The sequence below is a fragment of the Brassica napus genome, chromosome C3 (assembly GCF_020379485.1).
Source record: "Brassica napus cultivar Da-Ae chromosome C3, Da-Ae, whole genome shotgun sequence".
NCBI lineage: Eukaryota > Viridiplantae > Streptophyta > Magnoliopsida > Brassicales > Brassicaceae > Brassica > Brassica napus.
This window is the reverse complement of record NC_063446.1, coordinates 25,823,870-25,847,178: the sequence shown is the minus strand read 5'-3', so window position 1 is coordinate 25,847,178 and position 23,309 is coordinate 25,823,870. Positions and strand designations below refer to the sequence as shown.

The following is a 23,309-nucleotide window of genomic DNA, read 5'->3' as shown; positions in this document are numbered from 1 at the left end:
ATTTAAAGCTGACGTTATTGGCTACTACCCCCCACTAACTAAAATTTATGGTTTAGACACGTTTTTAATTCGATCTTGTTTTGTTTTAAACTTTTGTTTCTTGCATGAAATTTCTCTCTCTTATAAATTTCTTTTAATCCATTGATAATTTTATATTTTCTTCTAAATCAAGCTTTGTATAATGGAAAGGTGAATCGATGTAAAATTTATTTTCTAAATTAGCTAATCTGTATAATAGTTTAATATTGATCGTTACTACTTAAAAATAACCATATTTATTTTAAGAAATTATCAAATTAAATACATGAACATATATTAGGATATTCTGAAAAAATATTACTGTTAGCTTCTAATGTATAGCTTGTGATTTTCTCTATTTTTATTTAATTACTTCACGAATATGATTTTTGTAGATTGTTTATAATACATTTGACTGATTTTATTGCTTTTAAAATTTAACCTAAACATTAGTCTCGAAATTTGTTTAAAAATATCATATATAAATATATACCAGTGTATATACACTACACAACCAGATTGATATATTATTTGTAGATGATTTCTTCGTCATCATCAGCTTCTTCTTCTTCTATATGCTTTTTTTTCCCTGATGATTGCTTTCTCAGTTGTCTAGTAGTCATTGCAAAACACAGATGCTAATCAGGGGAAAAAAAAAGATACGCTGGACTTACCACGGCATCAAGCTCAATACCAAGAATTAAACACAGATTCTCGAACTCTTCCTTAGCTACACAGTTAAAAGAAGAAGACTAAGAAATAAAAGAAGATTAACCGAATCAAACAAATGGATTGAAGAAGAATGAAGGTATACCAGTGTATATAATTTTCACCAGAAGAGTGGTTAAAAGGCAGTGAATAAGAGCAAAACCTAACATGATCCAAGGCGTCAGCTAATTAGTGAATACTCTTTACAAAACTGGCCGATCAAAGTCATTTCCAACATACAAAACTGTGTTCAACTACATCAAAGAAGAACAACAACTAATAAGTGGATCTTGTTCTTCTACTTGTTCAGAGTTCTGTCTTTTCTGGTCACATAGAACAACAAAAGAGAAGCATTTTTAATTTCTTATATTACATATCCAAGTGTATATGAACAGAGAGAAAAAGAAGGACACACCGTGTCTCTAAATTTGCGGCATGAAATTGAACTTAGGAGGATTAAAGTGCAGATTCGGCAACACCTATAGTGTCGCTGTGGATCTGCATCAACATGGCAGGAACCGGAGTTGGGTTGAGACACCGTGGTAGAGGCGGACGAAGAGTACTGTGCAGGAACCGGGGTTGGGTTGGCCGGATCCTATCCATCAGCTTCTTACCAAATGAATCCTGTAAAAGAAGGAGAGCTAAAAAGAAGGAGAGCTAAACAGACAATTTCAGAGAAGGTGAAGTGAAGATAAAAAATATTAAATTTAATTACTCACAAATTTTTCACTTTTGAATTGGGTGAAACAGATTTTATGTTGTTCAACGGCGTTTGATTTGCTGGAATCAGGAAGCTTCTGCATCAACTCTTGATCTTCTCGGCTGAGACGTTCTCACTGCCATAAACAAAACAAATTCTATAAACAGCCAAAAGGGATGAGTATATGATCTGAGTGGAAACCAACGCCGCATCAATATGAGTGGAAACTAAAACTGAATAACAAATGGGTTTAGTACTGCGTTTAAGTTTTTCTATTAAACCAACGAAACCATAAACCAGTTTAGTCCCCAAATAACATGTATCAATACTACACTCACAATGAGGGAGATAGAAAGTTAACCCTAACCAATCCTTAACGTAAGGGTTATGTTCCTTTGTTACCTTTGGAGCCACGTATCCAAGAGTACCAGTTTCTTCAGTCATGTCATTTGGATTCTGAGCTCCAATCCTAGCCACTCCAAAATTAGCAAGCCATAGATTGCTCTGTTAATCCAAAAGCATGTATCTTTTTCATATAACGATGAACGATTCTATCTGAATGTAAACAACTTAGCCTGTTAAAGATCAATCACAATTGTATATCACAAAGATTCCTTTATTTCTTGTAGATTCATAAAGAATGAAAAAGTGTTATGTTTCCGTAAACTTACACACCGGAGAGGAACGCCAACCGTCCCGTGAATTTATGCTGGTATCATGACAAATTTCCATCGCCAGCGCATCATTAATTTCCAGATCCATGACTTTGAAATCGGATTCAGATTTTCAAACGTCAAGCATAGATGCAAAAAAATTGAGCAAATGTAAATTCCATGTGCACAGAAAGAACAAAAAGGGAAATTTAACTTACAGACTGCCATTAATAAGAATCTAGGATGAAATGTCAATTAAGATGTCTCTTAGAAACAATCGCTTCTAACGGAGAAAGAAGATAAAAGAGGATCTGAAGAAGATTGCGGAAGGATTAGATTGTTTGAGGGTTCCGTGAGGTGCATATATATACCGAATGCAATCGCAACTGATGGATAGGATGACCAAGTAGTGTGCTGCTTAGATAACTGGATCGTCACTGCACGATCAAAGAGAAACGAAGAACACAAAGGGGTTCGCATCGCAACTGATTAGGGTTTCCGTAGAAGCTTGTGGTCGATGGGCCGCAGACTAAGCGCAATACGAAGCCCACGTGAAGCCCATTCGGACAGAACAAAGCTTTAGTGAAACGGTGCGGATCCGACGTGTCAACGCGGTAGAGCTCCTACTTCCGACATGGCATCCGAGCTGGCAGCCTCAGGAGGAATACAATGCTTCTTTTATATATAAAGATATGGCACAACCAAAAGATACATTGCGAAAAGTCGCGCCTGTTCGTTTAAAGAGATACAAAAATTAGATTTTCATAACAATTAGTTAACTAAATTGGTATACGACCCAACCATGGGTGCAAACCATAGAAAATGACTGCACAAATAGTATTTCCAAAAGTATGTTAACTTGTATTGACATTTTGTTGTTCCAAACCTGATATATATACTTATTGATATCAACGTTTTATTAAGTTTAATTTGTGAAATTAATTTGTTAAAGAGTAGAAATTATTTTTCTAGATTTCCTAAAAATTATAGTAAATAGAAATGAGCAAATAAGAAAAAGACACATTCATATATCATGTTCATAAAATTTAGATAAAATACTTACCTTTAAATATTTATTTAAATTTCTAAAGGCATAATAAATAAAAATAAAAATACACAAAACAAAACAAAAATAACATCCAAAAAAAAACTATGCAGTTTTGAATATGAAAGATACATATTATATCTTTTTCGTAATTTTATTATTAATAATTTTGGAAAAATATGGAATTATATTTCTTTTTAATCATACATATTCTGCTTAATCAATATATAATGATCGATGACACAAACACCTCAATGTTTTTGTCTCTAGTAGTAAGAGTCAGTGCTTGAAGATACATAGATGTCAGTCATTTTTTTTTGTCATCAGATTTTGCTATTTTCTTTACTTAGATTACCACTTGATAATAAGTAAACACCATACGATAAAAAGTTGTTTCCATCGATTTTTTATGCTTAAGTGAAAGTTTGTACAACCGGCCAAAAATAAATAGTGTGAGATATAAAAGAAAAAGTTTACTAATATGTTTATATTCATAGATATATAATATGATTAAAAATTTAAATTACCCAACAAGTAGAATTTTATAATGTATATGCATAATTTCTAAAATTCTTTTAAAAGGTATATAAAATAGATATGCAAATTATATGATGAAAAGACACATTTTAGACATTTTGACGATTTCTTAAAAACGAATGAAAGTTTTCTCATGTTTATATGTCAATGAAACTCTCTTTACTCTATTTGTAATTTTATGTTTTTGTTGTTGTTGTTATTCTGGTTGTGATTTGACGCTGCCATGGTTCTTTATATAGAAGACTAAATATTACAATGGTTGACGATCAAATATTGAAAGGGAATTCGGCCAAAAAAAAACCTCAACTTTACATGAATTGCCAAAAGAAACGTGAACTTTTGAACTGACCAAAAAAAACACAAAACTTTCATTGACTTTAGAATTAATTAACAATGTTTTTGTTGACTTGCCAATTTAGTACGCCGTCAGAAAATTTAACAGAAAAATTTAATGTCGTTTATTATTGGCGTTAAGTGAAACGACGTCGTTTTCAAATGAGATGAAACGACGTCGTTTTATATGGTTTGAAAACAAAAATAAGTAGATCCTTGGTATTAAACCCAGGTTGGTTGGATCAAATGACAATGTATTTTACCACTAGGTTAGTGACACTTCACTGGTTGTCAAATATTACAATGGTTGACAATCAAATATTGAAAGGGAATTCGGCCAAAAAAATCTCAACTTTACATGAATTGCCAAAAGAAACATGAACTTTTGAACTGACAAAAAAAAACACAAAACTTTCATTGACTTTAGAATTAATTAACAATGTTTTTGTTGACTTGCCAATTTAGCACGCCGTCAGAAAATTTAACAGAAAAATTTAACGTCGTTTATTGTTGGCGTTAAGTGAAACGACGTCGTTTTCAAATGAGATGAAACGACGTCGTTTTATATAGTTTGAAAACAAAAATAAGTAGATCTCTGGTCTCAAACCCAGGTTGTTTGGATCAAATAACAAGGTATTTTACCACTAGGCTAGTGACACTTTCAATGGAGTTACTAACACATTTAATTTTATTTGGTATTCATTGAATATTAAAAAATTCTCTAAAAACTTATAAAGATCTTAAAATTCCAAAAAATTAAAAAAATATAGAAATTTTTTATAAAATTAATTTCAAAACTAAAATTAAAAATAAAATTTCATTTTTTCTTTTAAAAAATCAAAAATCTTCCAAAATTTTCATTTTTTTAAAACAATTGCTAAAAGTTGAAATTAATTATACACACATAAAAAGATACTCACATATTAAAATTAAATTAAAATGCTTAAAATAAATATTGTACCCATTATGAGTGCGATTTTAATTTTTAGCTGATAATTGTAACTTTAATTTTTTGCATTTTCTTTGAATTTTTAATTTTTTTGGAATTTTATTTTTAAAATTATTTTGGAATTTTTTCATTTTTAACAAAAAAATATTTATAATTTACTTTTAATATTACTTTTTCTTGAACTTTTTTATATTTTTTGGAATTTTAAAGATCTTTTTAAGTTTGTAGAAATTTTTTTATATTCAATCAGTACCAAATAAAATTAAATGTGTTTGTAGCCTCATTGAAAGTGTCGGTAGCCTAGTGGTAAAATATCTTGTATTTGTCCCAACCAACCTGAGTTCGAAACCAAGGATCTACTTCTTTTTATTTTAAAATCATGTAAAACGACGTCGCTTCACTTAACGCCAACATTTAACGTCTAGTTAACGTTGTCTTAACTGTGGGTTCATGGTGTGTTAATATGGCCAGTCAATCATAAGTTGCTTAATAAACTAAAAAAGTCAACAAAAGTAAAATGTTTTTTTGGCCGAGTACAAATTTTTTTTGGCAATTCGTGCAAAGTTTATGTTTTTTTTGCCGAATTCTCAATATTGAAATGATTAGTTAATGTTATAATGGTTAACACCAAAAACTGCAAAGGTTCACCACCAAAATATTTAGTCTGAGGAGCTGAGCGGCGATTAACTGATGATGATTTTGAACCGGAACCTCTGGTTGAGGATGAGGGAGTACATCTTCTTCTAGGTGAGAGGCGAATCTGGTTGACCTTTCTTTTTTTTTTGAACTGGTTCCCGGTTTAATACCCAAAAGGTTTTGCAATGTTTTTGGGAGTGGGGGTCGTCCCAATCTCTTCTTTGCAGGTAATTTGACTTCTTGGGTAGTTGGAGGACAGTTTGAAGAAGTAGGTGGCCTTAAACGCGAGAGAGCAGAGGGTCTCTCAGGGATTTTATGAGTAGGAGTGTGCCTTCTCTCTTCCTCATTCATTGCATTATCATTTACTCCATCCTCAATTAATATGGTAGCTATCAGAGCTGTATTTGCTGGAGCCAGATTTCTAGCAGCTTCTTCTTCTTCTCCTTTTTCGTTAGCCAGTCTAACTCTCTCTTTCCTTGCAGCGCTTTCTGAGGGATCGGCACAATTAACGTTCTGCTGCATGACTCCTCTGATCTCTTCACGGGCTTCATTGAGAGCCTCAATGTTAACATTTGCAGGTACTTGTTGCATCAGATTAGTGGTTTTCTCTCGACTTCTAGAGGTAGCAGGTACCGTTTCATATGGTTCAAAATTCTGGTGAATAGAGGCTCTGTTTCCAGGGGAATTGATTTGAGCTCTATACTCTTTCTCAGGGGTTCTTCTATCCTGTATGGATTGTGATGAATTGAGTCTTCTCCCTGAGTCTACCCATCTAGGTTTTTTATGGTGGTTCAAGGGTCTCTCCAAATAAGGTCTGGAGGAGTATTTATAGTTTCTTCTATCATCTTCAAAAGAAGCTCTGTCAGATTGATGTGCTCTAGGTGCAGGGACGTGTCTTCCTGTTCCAGATCTTCTAGCATCCCTCATGAAACCTGAGGTTTGGCGATGATCAGCACCACTGGTGAGAGATTTACCGGTAGACGTATAACTCTGACGAGGTACTTGCATTTCTTTAGCAGAGGGGGCTTTTTTGGTGATGTCCTTCTTTACGATTCTTCAGGTTTTGTGGGCATTCATCCCACTCATGGTCCAGCCTAAAGCATGAATTACAATGTTTCTCCAGCTTCTCATACACCAAAGGTAGCCACTACTTCATCACCATTAGCAAACTCAATCGTAGATGTGGTAATAAGTGGTCTTAACCCGTTGATTAAGACTCGGAGTTTTGCTTTAGCTGCAGTGATTTCCCAGGTCACAAAGGTACCAATGTCTTCCCCAACTCCACGAAGTAGACTTTCACTCCATAGAGGTACAAGTACTCCTTGAACTTGAACCCAAAAGGGAATCTGTGAGGGGAACTCAGGTGATATTGTAGGCTCCCATTTTTGAATGATAACCATCCATTTAGCAAAGTGATATGGCCTGTTGTCTAGTACTGCTTCCAAGTCTTCAGGGTTCTCGAATTGAAATTGAAACATTCCTTGCACTTCCAATGGTCAGCAAAGAAGGGGATAAGAGACCATAATCGCTGAGCTTTCAGATTTGTGACCCTACCTATGAGGGTGAGCTCGTGTTTTCTCAACAGATCTGAGATATCATAGTCTGGTAGTTTGACTCTTCCACGGCGGGGAGGAGATTCAGGGGTTGCTAGACCTTTTCCTTTCTCAGAGTAGGTCAGACGACGAGACATAGTGAAGACTGCGATTGAAACTTCTTGTAGGGAGAAGATTCAGTACGTAACAGTGAGAGAGAACTTAGAAGTTAACTCTAGGTAGAGATTATTCCAGTAACAGTTCAACACTTAAAAAGTGAGAAAGATCTTAGAGATTGACTCTAGAAAGTTGAGATTGATTCCATACAGGTCTTAGAGCTACAGCTCTTGAAGGTTCACTGCTACTGAGGGGAGAAGATAGCAAGACAGGTTAACGTAAACCGGAAATCAAAGAGACCACCGTGGGGAAGCTTACCGGCGTTGATGGCATGGCTGACGGCGGCCCACCGACCCGGGTCGGAGGCCGAACCCGGAGGTTAATAGACCAGAGCACTAGAGTATCCGGTGGTTAAAGCTAAAAGGGGGAAAATTTTGAATTTGCAGAGGTATTTCAGAGAGTAAAATCAGAAAGACGGGAGAGAAAAGTTGATAACGTACTTTCACTTTATAAATTGACTTTTGTCCTATTTGTTTGGTTTATCTTATGCTTTCCAGTGGTTCATTAGAATATAGACTCATGGATCTTACTAAATGCTAACTCCAGTATGTAGAAGTTTTCTTTCTTGGACGTCTACACATCCTTTAATATCGGCTAGTAATTTTAGTTAGCAGTTGAAGCTTGAAATCTTGGGTTGAAACGGGTGCTATGCTCGTCTTCACCCAAGGGCAGTTTACTGCAGAAAGAAGAAGTGTGGTCACACGTACCAACCAGGTAAAATTTTATTTTGCTACCAATCAATTTAAACTTGTTTGTTTCAAATGATTCACATTTTTGCTGGGTTGTTTCTTGTTGTTTATTGCAGTTGAGGCCGAAGAAGAAGATCAAGTAATTGATGGAACCCTCCTGTAGTAAGTGTAAAAGCCGTAAAACCGGATCGATACAAACGATAATATAAATCCGATGTTAAGGAAAAATAGACGATTCAAAACCGAAATGGAACTGAAAGCATGGAGTCGAGACGAATCTATTTCCTTAATTCTTAATATTTGCTCCGTTAGTGCGACGGATTGGTACGAATATGAGTCCCAGGATAAAACCATGATAGGTTATCACGCGGCACTCGTGAAAAACCTCTACGAACTAATAATCTACGAAACACTCTCTAGACTTACGCTTAGGAGTTTTTCTAGTATTTTGCTGTGTAAAAAAAAATGTTCGAAATGAATGAAGATGAGAGACGATATTTAAAGAGACGGAGACGACCCACTTCCCGCAACAGCTGCTGCACGTGGGCGAGATCTCGCGTAGATCGAGGGAAGTTGAGTTGCGAAACTTACTCCCCAAGACTCTCTCTTCTTATCTCTTATCTCGTTTAACAATTACGAGAGGATAAAATGCATGACGATTTTATTTTCTAGACAAACTACTTGTCGTTTTAAATAAAATTGCATGCTGTTTTTTCCCGAAATAAATGGCAAAACGTTGAGCTTAACTTGGTCCAAAAAGAATATTCTTATCGGGCCAGAGGCCTTCCACCCAAGTCCAAGCCCAAGCCCACGCCCACGCCGAGCCGAGCCGGCTGGACGGCGGCGGCGGCGCGCGCGTGGGGAGCCAGCTCTCTCTCTGAGCCGTTTAAACCATGTTATATGTCTGAAAATATATAAACTCCTCTCAGAAACCATATTTCCCCGATGTGAAACTTTTGCAATTTACATTCATTAAAGCCAAGGGTTTTTTAGTGTAACCCATAGGCCCATTTCATTCACCATTTGCCTTTTATTAATAAAGCCATACGGCTTTAATAAATTGGCCCAACAATCTCCCACATGAATAGAAATGACTCTAAACATATGTAGACTAAATGCAGACTCGATAGACTCTAAAAAATATATATATTTATTCTAATCCTGACTAGACTAGACAAACTTATCGAGAGTGTTTGCGAAAAATTCACTGTATTTGAGTTGGTGGCATTTTTAAGCCTTGAACCACTCATAGTTAATATCTGTCGGGTTTACTTTACCAGAAGGTGAACATGATGTCTTGAACCGACCGGTGTTTTATGTAGACCGAGACAACATGCATAACGCAGCTTCATTTTCTCGTAGAACTTAGTTCTCTATTGTGTTCATTGTGGCCCTGAACTATTCATGGTTTTCATGAGTGAACTTAGAGAATCTAGCCTTGCATTCATTCTCCTAGAAACGGCCCAATTTCACACTCATTAGGTGATTGACCATGAAAAGTATTGAGTAATACTCCGCTTTGGAAGCTATGGAATCATTAAAAGCTTATGCTTATCCTTCTCACATTTGTTAGCACTTTTATCATCTTAGGAGCTGGGAAGAGACTACTTTGTCTCAAGTGCTTTGGTTAGATTCAGTTTGATTTTGTTTTCCCTTTGAACCTATGTCTTTGGATCTCTAGTCATGATAGGTAGGGTTGCGATCAAGCATCCTCATTCGTTGTAGGCTTTAAACCCATTCCTTTTGATGATTTAGCAACAACATCTCGTGGCAAACCTTTAGTAAATGGATCCACTAGGTTGTCAGCCGATTTGATGTAGTCTATTGTGATTACACCAGTTGAGATCAGTTGTCTAATGGTTTTATGTCGTCTTCTGATGTGACGAGATTTACCATTGTAGAGATTACTCTTAGCTCGAGCTATAGCTGATTGACTATCACAATGTATGCGTATAGCTGGCACAGGTTTCTCCCACATAGGAATATCTTCCAAAAAATTTCTAAGCCATTCAGCTTCTTCTGCTGCTTTGTTTAAGGCTATGAACTCAGATTCCATGGTCGATCTAGCTAACACTGTTTGTTTGGTAGGTTTCCATGATATTGCTGCTCCTCCTAGTGTAAAGACATATCCACTCCTGGATTTTGAGTTTTTAGAATCTGATATCCAGTTAGCATCACTGTATCCTTCTAAAACTGCTGGTTCTTTACCATAATGAAGCCCAAAATCTTTGGTGTAGCGCAAGTGATTGAGTACCCTCGTTATAACTTTCCAGTGTGTATGACCTGGATTACTTGTATATCGACTAAGTACGTTTACTGCATGCGCCAGATCCGGTATAGTACAATTGGTCAAGTACATGAGACTTCCGATCACATGTGCATACTCGTTTTGTGAAACCGCTTCACATGAATTCTTTGTCAAGTGCATTTGGGGATCTAACGGAGTTTTTGCCGTACTATTAGAGTAATTTTTAAATCTCGCTAATATTGTTTGAGCATAATGAGATTGAGTTAAGATAATTCCGTTTGAATTTCTTGTGACTTTAACCCCGAGAATTACATCTACTAATCCCAAGTCTTTCATCTCAAATGTCCCCTTGAGCATGTTCTTTGTTTGATTGATAATGTCTTTATTGCTTCCAATAATGAGCATATCATCTACATATATACATAGCAAAACATACGCATTTTTGGTAGTTTTGTAGTATATGCATTTGTCATATTCATTTATTTTGAAACCATTTGACATCATTGTATTGTCAAATTTTTCGTGCCATTGTTTAGGAGCTTGTTTAAGCCCATAAAGTGACTTTACAAGTCGACATACTTTGTCTTCTTGTCCGGGAATGACAAAACTTTCAGGTTATTTCATGTAAATTTCCTCTTCTAAATCTAGCAGTTTTTACATCCATTTGATGGATTTCTAGGTCTCTTAATGCTGCGATTGCTATCATCAGTCTTATTGATGTTATTCTCGTCACTGGAGAATATGTATCAAAATAGTTAAGACCTTCCTTTTGTCGGAATCCTTGAACTACAAGCCTAGACTTGTATTTTCCACCAGGTTTTCGTGTCATTATCCATTTATTCCCTAATGCTTTGCAGCCAGGTGGTAAATCCGTTATGTAATAAGTATAATTTTGCATGATCGAATCAAATTCACTCCTGACAGCTTCGTTCCAGAATGAAGCTTCTGGTGAAGCCATGGCTTCGGCCAAAGTTTTTAGAATATTTTCTACTGAAAATGCCATTAGGAAATCTTCTCCAAAAGATTTTTCATTTCGAGCTCTTTTGCTCCTTCGAGGTTCATCTTTTTCTCCATTTTCTGAAATATCATTTATAGAAATCTCGATGTTTGTCTCAGTTTCTGAGTTTTTGTCATTGTCTCTTTCTTCTCGAGTTCGTTTTGAACCTTGTATTTCCTTATATGGAAAAATATTTTCGAAGAAAGATGCATTTCTTGATTCCATGACTGTATTTACATGAATGTCTGATATTTCAAATTTATGTACCAGAAATCGATAAGCATTACTGTTATGTGCATATCCGATGAAGATGCAATCCACTGTTTTAGGTCCAATAGAGACCTTCTTTGGTGGTGGTACCGCAACTTTTGCCAGGCACCCCCACACTTTGAGGTATTTATACGAAGGTAAATTACCTTTCCATAATTCATATGGAGTTTTGCCAGTTACCTTGTGTGGAATTTTGTTGAGGATATAATTAGTAGTAAGCAACGCTTCCCCCCCCCCCCACATGTTCTGGGGTAACCCAGATTCCTGCAACATTGCATTCATCATCTCTTTTAGAGTTCGATTTTTGCGTTCAGCAACTCCATTAGATTCTGGTGAGTAAGGAGCTGTAGTTTGATGGATTATTCCATGTTCTTTACAGAATGCATTGAATGGACCATCATACTCGCCTCCTCTGTCGCTTCTAACTACTTTAATAGTTGTTTTAAGCTGATTTTCGACCTCGAGTTTAAATTCTTTAAATTTTTCTAAGGTTTCGTCTTTGCTATGTAATAAATATACATAACAATATTTTGTGCAGTCATCTATGAAGGTCACAAAGTACCTTTTCCCACCTCTAGTTTGTATGTATTTTAAATCACATAAATCGGTGTGAATTAAATCTAGAGGTTTATTAGTTCTTTCAACACGAGGTGATGGCGTTTTTGTGAGCTTAGCCTGTACGCATACTTCACATTTTTGTTTACTTGTTTTGCATTTAGGAATTAGATTTAAATTCATTAATCTTTGTATATATTTGTAGTTTACATGGCCTAATCTTTCATGCCATATATTAAAAGACTCAACCAAATAAGCAACTGACTCTTTCTTATTCATTGAAACTTTTGGAGCTACACTTTCGGAAGGACTGTCATTACATTCAACTTGACAAGTCCACCCTTAACATACCCTCTTCCCAAATACATCTCATTCTTCTTAATCACGAGCTTGTACGCCTCAAAACTTGTGGCGAATCCATTCTTGCTGAGCAAGGTTCCCGAGACCAGGCTCTTCCTCATGTCAGTCACATGCTTCACATGTGTCAGAGTGACCTCACGTCCAGATGTCATCTTCAAAATCACATTGCTGCGTCCTTCAATCTTGGAGACTGCTGTGTTTCTCATCTTGAGCTTCTCCTGAGTCTTGCTTTTCTCATAGATGCTGAACATCGCCCTATCGGTGCAAATGTGGGTGGTTGCACCAGTGTCATACCACCATTCCTTGGGGTTGTTGCTTTCAACCATGCTGGCTTCAGTCACCACAGCAACGAGATCCTCCTCAGTGAGATTTGTCTGAGCCTTCTCATCCTTGATCTTTTTACGACACTCAACAGTCTTGTGCCCCACTTTGTGGCAGTAGTGACATTTCCCGCTGAACTGCTCCACATTCGCATTCGCATTGATTTCAATGCCTTTGTTCTTGAAGTTTTTTCCAGAAGCCTTCAGGGCTGCAGCAGTTTTGGAAGGCTTGGCAGGAGAATGGACGTGTGCCTTTCCTTTGCCTTTGTGCTCAGCCATGTTGACACTGTGCTCCTTAGCAGTGACATTGTCAGAAATTCGGTTTCTGGATTCCATCTGAAGCCTCATGATGAGCTCCTCGAGACCCATCTTCTTCTTTTTGTGCTTTAAGTAGTTCTTGAAATCCGCATAGCTTGGAGGAAGCTTTTCAATGAAGCTGAGAGTTGTGAATGTCTTGCAGATGGACATTCCTTCAGCAGCGATTTCATGGCAAATGAGCTGAAGCGCTTCCACCTGATCCATGATGGGTTGAATCCACCATTTTGAAGTCGTGGAACTTTGAGACCACATACTTCTGGCAGCCAGCGTTCTCACCTCTGTACTTCTTGTCCAGTGATCTCCATAACTCTTTCACCGTAGGGATCTCACAGTAGACACGGTACAATGGGTCAATGAGACGACCCAAAATCGGAATGCACCCATATGTCAACAGTTGCAAGACTGTGAACATCATCAATCCCGTAAGGCATAAGGGGCTTGTCCTCCTGGATGAAATTGTCCAGCTTCATCGTTGTCAGGAAGAACATCATCTTCTTCTGCCACGTTTTGAAGCCTTTGCCATCAAACTTGTCTGGCATCAGTCCTTGAGTGAACACACTAGGGACAGTCGGAGGAGTTTGAACTGCCACCGGACCCCTTGCAGTTGCTGAAACTGAACCCGTCTGATAAAGACCAGCACCGAATAGGCTACGGCGAGTGGTTTCATCAGCAGCATTTCCTGCAGGGAAGATAATGCTCATTGTTGCTGCAGCGGTTGACGCTGTGACGTTTGTCACAGCGGTTGTCACGGTTGCATCAGTTGCTGCAACGTTGAGTGGAGTCTGATTGACATTTGTGGTATCAATGGGGGTGTTGTTATCGTTCGTCATTTCTGCTTAGGAGAAAACATGAAAAACGGATTAGTACTCCATTCAACAAATAACATATTATTTTAAAAAAAATAATAGTCTAAAATCGATGTTCATTTTTGGTGTTTGAACCAAATCATATCGATATAAGTCTTGAGAAAATGTTTTTGGAAACTCGCTTAGAAGCGTTCGCATAAACCATTTTTATAGACTTGGAATGTTTCACAAACTCGCTTAAGAAAGCGGTTACTGAAACGATTCATGTATATAACGTTTTAAGAATGTATCAAAAACGTTTTGCGAAAAATGCTAGAAAGCAATCCACAAAGCGTAATGAAATAAACAATAAACGTTTCGCGGAAGTGCTAAAAAGCAAATCGCAAACACGATTATGAAATAAGAACAAACGTTTCACGGAAGTGCTCGAAAGCAAATCGCAAACCCCGTTATGAAATAAGAATAAACGTTTCGCGGAAGTGCTAGAAAGCAAATCGCAAACACGGTTCCAAAACCCGTTTTTATAAATCGTTCTTCAACCCGATTCGAGCTATAAACATAAAGCGATTAAGAGTTAAGATTGTAAAAGCCGTAAAACCGGATCGAGACAAACGATAATATAAATCCGATGTTAAGGAAAAATAGACGATTCAAAACCAAAATGGAACTGAAAGCATGGAGTCGAGACGAATCTCTTTCCTTAACTCTTAATATTCGCTCCGTTAGTGCGACGGATCGGTACGAATATGAGTCCCATGATAAAACCATGATAGGTTATCACGCGACACTCGTGAAGAACCTCTACGAACTAATAATCTACGAAACACTCTCTAGACTTACGCTTAGGAGTTTTGCTGGTATTTTGCTATGTAAAAAAAAATGTTCAAAATGAATGAAGATGAGAGGCGATATTTAAAGAGATGGAGACGACCCACTTCCCGCAACGGCTGCTGCACGTGGGCGAGAATCTCGCGGAGATCGAGTTGCGAAACTTACTCCCCAAGACTCTCTCTTCTTATCTCTTATCTCGTTTAACAATTACGAGAGGATAAAATGCATGACGTTTTTATTTTAAGAATATTCTTATCGGGCCAGAGGCCCTCCACCCAAGTCCACGCCCACGCCGAGCCGAGCCGGCCGGACGGCGGCGGCTGCGCGCGCGTGGGGAGCCATCTCTCTCTCTCTCTCTGAGCGTTTTAACCATGTTATATGTCTGAACATATATAAACTCCTCTCATAAACCATATTTCCCCGATGTGGGACTTTTGCAGTTTAGATTCATTAAAGTCAAGGGTTTTTTGGTGTAACCCATAGGTCCATTTCATTCACCATTTGCCTTTTATTAATAAAGCCATACGGCTTTAATAAATTGGCCTAACAGTAAGTAATTTGCATTGAAACAATTTTTCTTTTCTTTGAAAAAAGAACAAGTTTGTCACAATTTGTTTAATGTACAATGAAGTGTGGCTGACACTTTTCTTCATTGATAATCATTCTGGATGAATTTGAAATCAACTCTAAAACTTTAAATTAGTTCCAAGCTGTCATAAAAATATCAAGAACTGTTTGTGAAATGCAATTACGAGATTGTAAATATAAGTATTTAGTATCTCTAAATGTTAACAAGGGTGTTTGGTCTAGTGGTATGATTCTCGCTTCGGGTGCGAGAGGTCCCGAGTTCGATTCTCGGAACACCCCTAATTTTTGTTTTTTGTGTTTTATCAGGTAAAGGCTTTTGGGCCTCCAACCAGTAAAGAATGGGTTTCCATAAACGACGACGTCTTAACCTCTCCAGATTTTCAGATCCACTTCCAATTCTCTCGCTCTGTTTGAGTTATATGAGCTGAGAAAAAACCCTAAATTTCTCAAGAAGTAAAGCTTTTAGCTTTCAATGTGACTTAAAAAATGCAATGGTCAGAACAATGGCTAGTGAAGAGTATGTTTTAGTAATCAATGACTCTTAAACAATGCAATGGTCAGAAACTAATTAAGCGTGTCGTTCTGCTAATCTCAAATCAGTGTGAACAAGGTGTGTGTGTGTGTGCTGACGAAGATTGGTTTACAAAACCCCCTTGCGAAATTAAGATAATTAATCTGCATTACCAACATCAAAGTCCTTTTTAATTATATTAAAGACGGTGTTTATAAAATTTCAAATTTCTGACCAAAAACCAATATTAACGGTGACTAGTGCATGATTATACATACATGCATGCATGTGAAGTCTTAAAATATGAAAAAGTCTTACATCTTAATCTGCATTACCAACATCAAAGTCCTTTTGAATTATAGTAAAGACGGTATTTATAAAATTTCAAATTTCTGACCAAAAAGGAAAGTAATGGTGATTAGTGCATGATTACATGCATGTAAAGTCTTAAAATATAAGCCTTTTCAAAAAAAAAAAAGTCTTAAAATATGAGAAAAATTAAAGTCTTACAAATATATTTCCATGTGGAAGACGCCAGATATATTTATTCGTATGGCGATTGATTAACTATTATATGTCGGTCAAATTGATGGTTCGTCACGTTTTTGTAATGAATGAATAATACGTTCAAATTTCCTCGTCGTATAAGAGAAAAACTAAAGTGTCTGATTCTCTTTCTATGGGTTTACCATCATCTTTTGCAGGGACACTGTAAAAAGAAGAAGAAAAAAAAAAAACAGTTCTCTCCCCCTTAAAATCTCCAAACGTAACCTTGTCAGAAGATTTGCTATAAACTCCGACCTGGTTTACACATTATTTATCAAAAAATGTTTTAGTAATTATCATATTTCTTAATTATTACTTTATCATTTTCTGAATACATTTTATCTATAATTCTTAAATTACATTTGAAAAGAATAACACTAAGAAGTTTGATTAAATTTATGCATTATTAAAAAAATTCCTTTAAAAAAACTATACTTTAATGATTTCATATAAAACGTAGTATACTTTAAACCAAATGTAGATACAACATTCTTGTCATTTAATACAACAAACTGACCTTAAAGCAAACGAAGAACAACATATTGATAAGTTTTATCATTACTAGGTAAGGAAACCGCACGATATCGCGCGAAAAGTCTTTATAAAAATAAATATACCACTTTATATTTTATGGTTCTATATTAAAACTTCTTTATTTTACTTTTTAAAATGTTTTCGTATCAAAATTTAGATTACATGTGTTTATATTCATTTGTACAAATAATACTAAAATGTATATTTTATAGTTTAAATTATAACTAAAATACAAATACGTCAATAACAATTAAGATATACCCTTTATATTATTTTAAGTAAGTTACTCTAAAATTTTGAATGCAAGGTAGTATTTTTAAAAATTAATTAGTATATCATGCCCCCAATTTTTTATAAAAAAAAAACTAAAGGGATGACGACCAAACATTGCAATGGTTAGCTAATGGTTACAATGGTTACCACCAAAAATTGCAAAGACTTAGACCAAAAACCAGTATTAACGGTGACTAGTGCATGATTATACATACATGCATGTGAAGTCTTAAAATATGAAAAAGTCTTACATCTTAATCTGCATTACCAACATCAAAGTCTTTTTTAATTATAGTAAAGACGGTATTTATAAAATTTCAAATTTCTGACCAAAAAGGAAAGTAATGGTGATTAGTGCATGATTACATGCATGTAAAGTCTTAAAATATAAGCCTTTTTCAAAAAAAAAAAAGTCTTAAAATATGAGAAAAATTAAAGTCTTACAAATATATTTCCTTGTGGAAAACGCCAGATATATTTATTCGTATGGTGAATGATTAACTATTATAAGTCGGTCAAATTGATGGTTCGTCACGTTTTTGTAATGAATTAATAATACGTTCAAATTTTTTTTTTTTTTTGATAACCCGGGTTGCGGACAGTACAGCTATACCTCCTTTACTACCAAGCTACGAGCGCTTGATTAATACGTTCAAGTTTCCTCGTCGTATAAAAGAAAAACTAAAGTGTCTGATTCTCTCTCTATGGGTTTACCATCATCTTTTGCAGGGACACTGTAAAAAGAAGAAGAAAAAAAAACTGTTCTCTCCCCCTTAAAATCTCCAAACGTAACCTTGTCAGAAGATTTGCTATAAACTCCGACCTGGTTTACACATTATTTATCAAAAAATGTTTTAGTAATTATCATATTTCTTAATTATTACTTTATCATTTTCTGAATACATTTTATCTATAATTATTAAATTACATTTGAAAAGAATAACACTAAGAAGTTTGATTAAATTTATGCATTATTAAAAAAATTCCTTTAAAACAATTATACTTTAATGATTTCATATAAAACGTAGTATGCTTTATACCAAATGTAGATACAACATTCTTGTCATTTACTACAACAAACTGACCTTAAAGCAAACGAAGAACAACATATTGATAAGTTTTATCATTACTAGGTAAGGAACCCGCACGATATCGTGCGGAAACTCTTTATAAAAATAAATATACCACTTTATATCTTATGGTTCTATATTAAAACTTCTTTATTTTTCTTTTTAAAAGTTTTCATATCAAAATTTAGATTACATGTGTTTATATTCATTTGTACAAATAATACTACAATGTATATTTTATAGTTTAGTTTAAATTATAACTAAAGTAAAAATAAGTCAATACCAATTAAGATATACCCCTTATATTATTTTAAGTAAGTTATTCTAAAATTTTGAATGCAAGGTAGTATTTTTAAAAATTAATTAGTATATCATCCCCCCAATTCTTTATAAAAAAAACTAAAGGGTTGACAACCAAACATTGCAATGGTTAGCTAATGGTTACAATGGTTACCACCAAAAATTGCAAAGACTTAGACCATCTCCAATGGTACACAATTTTTTTTTCTTCTATATTGCGTTCAAAAATAGAGTAACTCTATTATAGAGTTGGATTTCCTCCAATGGTTCACTTTATAATAGAGTTACTCTATAATAGAAATGAATGTAGAGTAATGTTATTTTTTTATTCTATATTTGGAGTGAAAAACAACATTACTCTATATTTCACTATATTAGACCATCTCCAATAGAACACTATTTTTTCTTCTATATTTTACACTAAAATAGAGTAACTCTATTATAGAATTGAATTTGGTCCAATGGTTTACTCTATAATAGAGTAAAATATAAAATAACTTATTTTTTACTCCAAATATAGACTAAAAATAACATTCCTCTATATTTCACTTTATTATAAAGTAACTCTATTATAGAGTGAACCATTGGAGCAAATCCAACTCTATAATAGAGTTACTCTATTTTAGTGCAAAATATAGAGAAAAATATAATGTTCAATTGGAGATGTCCTTATAGAGTAAATCATTGTAGAAAATCCAACTCTATATAATAGAGTTACTCTGCTTTAGTGGGAAATATATAGGAAGTTTTTTTGTGCCATTGGAAATGTCTTTATCACCAAAATATATAATTACCAACAATTACAATGGTTCATAAACAAAGAGTGCAATGGTCCATGACCAGAGGATGCAATTACCAATAGTTAAGAAAAATATGTAGACAAATATAATAGTTCACTTAAACAATTTTAAAAAATCACTTACATCTTCAACAATTCTTCTTCATTTAAATGTAATAAGGGAATACATTAATAAATATCACATATATCAAATTCATGCATCAATTAAAATGTTCATAATAAATATATATGTGTTCATGGTTTACTTTTGGTTAATATTTATCTATTAATAAATAAAATAGTCATTTATTCCAAATATTTTATCTGAAACCCGAATAAAAGAAACCAAATCAGACAAAAAACACACCAATTAACAATCTAAACTATAAAATATAATTGAAAGGCACATTAAATTTTATAAATATACACTATATAAAATAATGATATCACCCAACAAATCGAATTTCTCAAATATAAAGATCTTTTTAATCTTATTACAATGTAAAAAATAGATACGAAAATGAACAAAAAAATCTCATTAAAAACCTAAGCAATTTTAGAATTAATAGACACATCTTTAGACTTCTTATAACCTCTTAAATATTATGAAATTTGTATAATAAGAAAACATATCCTTAAACAAAAGATAACTCCTTAAAAATCTATGCAGTTTTAAAAATGAAAAGACATGTCACTAAAAATGTAAATCATTAGACATTTTGACAATCACAGAAAAACCAATGCAACTTTAAAGAACAAAAGACACAATTTTAAACATTTTTGGATAACTATTATTGAGATATATTTAATATTTGTTTTTGTTTTCAGAGGTAAGAATCCATACTTACCCATACCTTGCTCTCTTTTTACTTAGATTACCGCCTAATACAACTAAGTACATATGATAAATAGTTTTTACATCAGCTGTTTTGTGCTTAAATGAGAGTTTAGGTTTTCAATAACCAGAATTTTTTATTTCCTAACTTATAGTTCTCAGAGATTCATTGATATTTTTATGGTGTACAGTATACCCTGAGTACAAGAAAAATAGTATGAGATATAAAAGATACAATTATTAATATATTTTATTTTTACATATATAATATTATTAAAATAATATGTTATCCAACAAATTGTACCACCAGATTATTTTTAGAATATTTTTAAGATTATTTCCAAGAATCTATCATTATCTAAGTATAATTAGTAGCACATATATAAATTCATGCATGAACGGAAATATGCATATATAAATAATTTTTATTGATTTAATTTTTAATACTCCCTAAAATTAATATAAATACTATTATATGTAAAATAATATAGAATTAAGAATTATAATGAAATGTTCTTACATAATATTATAATTCTTAAATTATAATATAAAAACCATATATATATATATATATATATATTTGTAAATTATGATAACTTAAACAATTAAGTTAATCAAGAAACCAAATTATCTTTTAAAAAATATACTATTTAAAAAAACTATATAAACATAGATATAAAAATGAATGAAAGAGACATCTCTTTAAAAATCTATGCAATTTTAAGATAAAATACACATCTATAGACATTTTGATAACCCTCTAAAATATATAAAATTTATAGAATGAAAAGAATATTTTAGATGTTATAAAAATCTTTTAAAAACAAATACAATTTTTAGGACCAAAATATATATTATTATGAGAAGAAAAATTTACGTGGTAGAGAATTTTTAGACTCATGTATCCAAAGAGTATCGGTTCATTTTGATCAGGTTTCATTTTAAGTAGGTTCTACTTCTATGCACCAAAAATTAGGTTCTACTTCTTTTAAATTTGGTTATATTCTATTTTTTTCATCTCTAAATATTTTAAAAATCATCAGGTATCATTTGGTTCTTTTTCGGTTACCTGAAACTCATCGAAATTTTATAAATATTATTTAATGAAATTACATTAAATGCTGGAATATGTATAAGTTCTGGAAATATAATAAAAACTGAAATATTTATAGAAAATGCACTGTTATCGCTTATAATTTATTTGGTTACTTACCACTTTGTACATGTATAAGTTTTTTGAAAAATGTGTAAACGTGCCTTTGTATGGGTTAATGATGAATATGTCTGGTATCTGACTTAGAAATGAATGTATAAACCTTGAACCATGCATTTGTATGGGTTAATGATGAAAAATGACTAGAATCTAATTTATAAATGAATGTAAGAATCATGAGAAAAAATCAACTGTCAGTAAATGTTTTCATTTGTATTCTCTCTTTTCCAAGCGTCATATATATTATATATGGCACAACCAAAAGATACATTGCAAAAAGTCGCGCCTGTTCGTTTAAAGAGATTCAAAAAATAGATTTTCATAACAATTAATTTTTAAGCAAAAAAAAAAACAATTAGTTTACTAAATTGGTATACGACCCAACCATGGGTGCAAACCATAGAAAATGACTGCACAAATAGTATTTCCAAAAGTATGTTAGCTTGTATTGACATTTTGTTGTTCCAAACCTGATAAATATACTTACTGATATCAACGCTTTATTAAGTTTAATTTGTGAAATTAATTTGTTAAAGAGTAGAAATTATTTTTCTAGATTTCCTAAAAATTATAGTAAATAGAAATGAGCAAATAAGAAAAGACACATTCATAGATCATGTTCGTAAAATTTAGATAAAATACTTACCTTTAAATATTTATTTAAATTTCTAAAGGCATAATAAATAAAAATAAAAATAAAAATAAACAAAACTAAACTAAACAAAACAAAAATAACATCCCAAAAAAAACTATGCAGTTTTGTATATGAAAGATACATATTATATCTTTTTCGTAATTTTATTATTAATAATTTTGGAAAAATATGGAATTATATTTTTTTTTAATCATACATATTCTGCTTAATCAATATATAATGATCGATGACACAAACACCTCAATACGATAAAAAAGTTGTTTGCATCGATTTTTTATGCTTAAGTAAAAGTTTGTACAACCAGCCAAAAATAAATAGTGTGAGATATAAAAGAAAAAGTTTACTAATATGTTTAAACTCATAGATATATAATATGATTAAAATTTTAAATTATCCAACAAGTAGAATTTTATAATGTATATGCATAATTTCTAAAAAAAATTAAAAGGTATATAAAATAGATATGCAAATTATATGATGAAAAGACACATTTTTAGACATTTTGACGATTTCTTAAAATCCAATGAAATTTTTCTCATGTTTATATGTCAATGAAACTCTCTTTATTCTATTTGTAATTTTATGTTTTTGTTGTTGTTGTTATTCTGGTTGTGATTTGACGCCGCCACGGTTCTTTATATAGAAGACTAAATATTACAATGGTTGACAATCAAATATTGAAATGGTTAGTTAATGTTATAATGGTTAACACCAAAAATTGCAATGGTTCACCACCAAAAATTGCAATGATTTATCACCAGAAATTGTAGTCACCAACGGTTCTAATTATTCAATGTATAACCAAAGTACATCACTGTGAAAAGATGCATCTTTAATTTTTTCGAAAACTAATAAATTTTTAAGATGAAAAGACACATCCCTTAACATTTTTTTGTATATCTATTAATTAATTCTAAGAACCGCCTAATGACTCTCGTTCATGATGCTAAAGTAAAGCTTTACAGAAAGAAAAAAAAAATATAGAAAACAAGACTTAAAAAGAAGAGTCAATAAAAGTTGCAATAACTTGAATATCAATCCTGCACGAGATAGGTTCTCCCTGATAGCTTCGCCATTCAAGTCGTTTATATTTGGAGTTTCTTGAAGAAATTCCTCATAAATGCACCGAAACATGTCTGTGAAATGCCTGAAGTGTGTTTCTTCTTTTTTATCTTTGGGGGAAAGAACTGCAGGATTAATTATTTAACTGTCCCCGCTATATTCAATTTCTCTTTATATAAACCGACTACATTTTGAAAATGAAACAGGGAAGTTGATTCTCGATCAACATGAGATCTTGTTTCACATCTGCAATGTGCTTAGG

The 23,309-nt window shown here is 33.3% G+C and overlaps 1 long non-coding RNA gene and 1 other non-coding gene across 2 annotated transcripts; one reads left to right on the top strand and one right to left on the bottom strand.

The window, feature by feature from the left end:
• Positions 1–691: 691 nt before the first annotated feature.
• On the bottom strand, positions 692–2,563 carry LOC106364477. The gene is made up of 4 exons (XR_002656400.2): positions 1,829–2,563; positions 1,457–1,562; positions 833–1,367; positions 692–748 (listed from the first exon to the last, which is right to left on the bottom strand). It is a non-coding gene; the product is annotated as an uncharacterized LOC106364477 (long non-coding RNA).
• A 12,914-nt stretch (positions 2,564–15,477) lies between these two features.
• TRNAP-CGG lies at positions 15,478–15,549 on the top strand. Its single transcript has one exon. It is a non-coding gene; the product is annotated as a tRNA-Pro (tRNA).
• Positions 15,550–23,309: the final 7,760 nt, after the last annotated feature.